The sequence below is a fragment of the Populus nigra genome, chromosome 2 (assembly GCF_951802175.1).
Source record: "Populus nigra chromosome 2, ddPopNigr1.1, whole genome shotgun sequence".
NCBI lineage: Eukaryota > Viridiplantae > Streptophyta > Magnoliopsida > Malpighiales > Salicaceae > Populus > Populus nigra.
In genome coordinates, this window is record NC_084853.1 from 18944907 (window position 1) to 18949906 (window position 5000).

Here is a 5000-nt window from a genome sequence, read left to right on the forward strand (position 1 = left end):
AAGAGCAATAAGTGTCATTGAAGCTCTGGCAGGGGGAGACACTACTAGGTCCCAGCTGTCACCCCCCCTCTAAAAAATTCATTTCTTGGTATTTTGAGCTGAAATTTTGCACAGAGGTTGGCAAAAATCCAATCCAACTTTATTAATTTTTCCAGAATTTTTCGAGGTCGGGAAGTATTTTTTTTTATTTTCCTACCATTAAAAATCGAGGAAATCGGAAAAAATAGGAACCGGCTCGGAATGACCCCAAATTCAGTGGGCAGCCTCATAAAAATATGGCTGATTTTACTGGATTGATTTCATGTGGAAAGCACGACGTTTTGTTGTAGGAATGCGGGAACCCCGGCGGCTCGCCTGCCGCGGCCAGCGACGTCGGGCTGGCCCCTGCAGCGCCTAGCCTCTCCCACGCGGGGGGCAGGCCAGAGCGCGGGGGGCCAGGGCCCGAAGGCAGCCCCCCCGCGGGCGAGAGAGCAAGCCAGCAGGGGCTGTCCGCGCGTCGCGCAGCGCGGCATGGCTGCGGGGGCCGCGCGCGCGCGCCCAAGCGCCCAAGGGCCCCCAAGGGCCCCAGGCCCTCAGGCCCCAGCGCCCCAGCGCCCAGCGCGGGCGGGCGCGCGCGCGCGTGTGGTCTTTGAGGGGCGCCGGCCTGGTGGCTCCCTAAAGAGCAATAAGTGTCATTGCAGCTCTGGCAGGGGGAGACACTACTAGGTCCCAGCTGTCACCCCCCCTCTAAAAAATTCATTTCTTGGTATTTTGAGCTGAAATTTTGCACAGAGGTTGGCAAAAATCCAATCCACCTTCATTAATTTTCCCAGAATTTTTCGAGGTCGGGAAGTATTTGTTTTAATTTTCCTACCATTAGAAATCGAGTAAATCCGCAAAACTAGGAACCGGCCCGGAATGACCCCAAATTCAGTGGGCAGCCTCATAAAAATATGGCTGATTTTACTGGATTGGTTTCATGTGGAAAGCACGACGTTTTCTTGTAGGAATGCGGGAACCCCGGCAGCTCGCCTGCCGCGGCCAGCGACGTCGGGGACGCTGGCCTGCGCTGTCGAGCCCGCGAGGGCTGTCTCCGCGGCAGGCCCCCCCTGAACGGGGCACGACAGGCCACCGCGCTGGCTCGTCCAGCGTCGACAGTCCCTCGTCCAGGTTTCAGATCGCGCCAAGTCGAACCCATGACCTGCTCAAGCCATCGTGCGCTGCCGAATTCGCATCTGCGTGTAGGCTGCCATTCCACGCGGCAGCCCCTGTTTTCGTCAGCGTGCCCCCCTGACGAATTTTCCTGCCTGGCCCAGTCCAGCGTCCAGCCCCTGTTCGTCGAAAAATCTGCGCTGCCGATTTTCCACGCGGCAGCCCCTCTTTTCGTCAGCGTGCCCCCCTGACGAATTTTCCTGCCTGGCCCGGCCAGTCCAGCCCCTGTTCGTCGAAAAATCTGCGCTGCCGATTTTCCACGCGGCAGCCCCTCTTTTCGTCAGCGTGCCCCCCTGACGAATTTTCCTGCCTGGCCCGGCCGGTCCAGCATCCAGCCCCTGTTCGTCGAAAAATCTGCGCTGCCGATTTTCCACGCGGCAGCCCCTGTTTTCCTCAGCGTGCCCCCCTGACGAATGTTCGTCGAAAAATCTGCGCTGCCGATTTTCCACGCGGCAGCCCCTCTTTTCGTCAGCGTGCCCCCCTGACGAATGTTCGTCGAAAAATCTGCGCTGCCGATTTTCCACGCGGCAGCCCCTCTTTTCGTCAGCGTGCCCCCTGACGAATTTTCCTGCCTGGCCCAGTCCAGCGTCCAGCCCCTGTTCGTCGAAAAATCTGCGCTGCCGATTTTCCACGCGGCAGCCCCTCTTTTCGTCAGCGTGCCCCCCTGACGAATTTTCCTGCCTGGCCCGGCCGGTCCAGCCCCTGTTCGTCGAAAAATCTGCGCTGCCGATTTTCCACTCCGCAGCCCCTGTTTTCGTCAGCGTGCCCCCCTGACGAATTTTCCTGCCTGGCCCGGCCAGTCCAGCGCCCAGCCCCTGTTCGTCGAAAAATCTGCGCTGCCGATTTTCCCCGACGAACCTGCAGCTGCACAAATCCGCGCTGCCACTGCCCCATTGTCTGGACCAACAGTCTTTTCCATCAAGCCCTGGACTATAAATCGTCCAGACTCATCGCCAGCACCCGCTGCCGATTCTGCCGACTTTGCCGATTTCGTCGGCGCTGCCGATTCCAACACTGCCCGCCGTGCCTGAACCAGCGCTGTTTCGTCAGCGTGTCCCCTTGACGAATTTCCCTGCCTGGCCTGGACAGTCCATCTTCCAGCCCATGTTCATCGAAAAATCTGCGCTGCCGATTTCCCCGACGAACCTGCAGCTGCACAAATCTGTGCTGCCGATTTCCCCCCCTGTCGGCATGGCTGCCGCTGCCCCGATGTCCAGACCAACAGTCTTTTTTGTCGACTTTGCCGATTTTGTCCGCGCTGCCGATTCCAACACTACCCCCTGCATCCAAACCAGCATTGTTTCGTCAGCTCTTCCCCTGACGATTTTAGCCCTGTAACAAACAGTAGGCCTCCAATCCCGCCAACGGGAGCCAAGTTGATAGGGAAGAGAATTGAATGACGCGCCTGGTCCTCGCACCCCGCCACCCGAGGGGCCTTTTTCCCGGCAGCCTCTGAAAAACTCTAGCTTTCACGGTCCTCGCCGCCCCTCACCACCATGGCAGGCCTCTAATCCCACCCATCAGCAGTTGTAGCCGATAGGGCAGTGATTTGAATGACGCGTCGCGGGCCTCCGGGTCATCTCACCCGGCCATTAATTGGAGCGTTTTTGGCTGGCCGAGGATGGGGGGATGGATCTCTTCTTCCGAAAAAGCAAACAGTACATCGGGAGTTATGTTGACGGGGCATGGAATTGAATGACCCGTCGCGGGCCGCCGGGTCATCTCACCCGGCCATCCCGGGGAGCGTTTTTCCCGGCAGCATCGGGGAAACTCTTGCTTTCACTGCCCGCTGCCCAAGTCCCCACTCGAATCGGCCCCCCGCGCCAACAAGCCAACGCTGCCGAATCGGCAGACACTGCTGCCGAATCTGCCGACACTGCCCCGCGGGCTGCCACTGCCCCAGTGTCTAAACCAGCGGTCTTTCTCATCGAGCCTTGGACTATCCAGTCCGTCCTGACTCATCGCCAGCACCTGCTGCCGATTCTGCCGACTTTGCCGATTTTCTCGGCGCTGCCGATTCCAACACTGCGCCCACCGTGTCTGAACCAGCGCTGTTTCGTCAGCGTGTCCCCTCGACGAATTTTCCTGCCTGGCCTGGACAGTCCACCGTCCAGCCCGTGTTCGTCGAAAAATCTGCGCTGCCGATTCTGCCGACTTTGCCGATTTCGTCGGCGCTGCCGATTCCAACACTGCCCGCCGTGCCTGAACCAGCGCTGTTTCGTCAGCGTGTCCCCTCGACAAATTTTCCTGCCTGGCCTGGACAGTCCATCGCCCAGCCCATGTTCGTCGCAAAATCTGCGCTGCCGATTTTCCCCGACGAACCTGCAGCCGCACAAATCTGCGCTGCCGAATCTGCCGACACTGTCCCGCGGGCTGCCACTGCCCCAGTGTCTAAACCAGCAGTCTTTCTCGTCGAGCCTTGGACTATCCAGCCCGTCCAGACCCATCGCCAGCACCCGCTGCCGATTCTGCCGACTTTGCCGATTTCGTCGGCGCTGCCGATTCCACCACTGCCCGCCGTGCCTGAACCAGCGCTGTTTCGTCAGCGTGTCCCCTCGATGAATTTTCCTGCATGGCCCGGCCAGTCCAGCGTCCAGCCCATGTTCGTCGAAAAATCTGCGCTGCCGATTCTGCCGACTTTGCCGATTTCGTCGGCGCTGCCGATTCCAACACTGCCCGCCGTGCCTGAACCAGCGCTGTTTCGTCAGCGTGTCCCCTCGACAAATTTTCCTGCCTGGCCTGGACAGTCCACCGTCCAGCCCGTGTTCGTCGAAAAATCTGCGCTGCCGATTCTGCCGACTTTGCCGATTTCGTCGGCGCTGCCGATTCCAACACTGCCCGCCGTGCCTGAACCAGCGCTGTTTCGTCAGCGTGTCCCCTCGACAAATTTTCCTGCCTGGCCTGGACAGTCCATCGCCCAGCCCATGTTCGTCGCAAAATCTGCGCTGCCGATTTTCCCCGACGAACCTGCAGCCGCACAAATCTGCGCTGCCGAATCTGCCGACACTGTCCCGCGGGCTGCCACTGCCCCAGTGTCTAAACCAGCAGTCTTTCTCGTCGAGCCTTGGACTATCCAGCCCGTCCAGACCCATCGCCAGCACCCGCTGCCGATTCTGCCGACTTTGCCGATTTCGTCGGCGCTGCCGATTCCACCACTGCCCGCCGTGCCTGAACCAGCGCTGTTTCGTCAGCGTGTCCCCTCGATGAATTTTCCTGCATGGCCCGGCCAGTCCAGCGTCCAGCCCATGTTCGTCGAAAAATCTGCGCTGCCGATTCTGCCGACTTTGCCGATTTCGTCGGCGCTGCCGATTCCAACACTGCCCGCCGTGCCTGAACCAGCGCTGTTTCGTCAGCGTGTCCCCTCGACAAATTTTCCTGCCTGGCCTGGACAGTCCATCGTCCAGCCCATGCTCGTCGAAAAATCTGCGCTGCCGATTTTCCCCGACGAACCTGCAGCCGCACAAATCTGCGCTGCCGAATCTGCCAACACTGTCCCGCGGGCTGCCACTGCCCCAGTGTCTCAACCTGCGGTCTTTCTCGTCGAGCCTTGGACTATCCAGCCCGTCCAGACCCATCGCCAGCACCCGCTGCCAATTCTGCCGACTTTGCCGGTTTCATCGGCGCTGCCGATTCCAACACTGCGCCCACCGTGTCTAAACCAGCGCTGTTTCTTCAGCGTGTCCCCTCGATGAATTTTCCTGCATGGCCCGGCCAGTCCAGCGTCCAGCCCATGTTCGTCGAAAAATCTGCGCTGCCGATTCCCCCCTGTTGGCATGGCTGCCGCTGCCCCCTTGTCTGGACCAACAGTC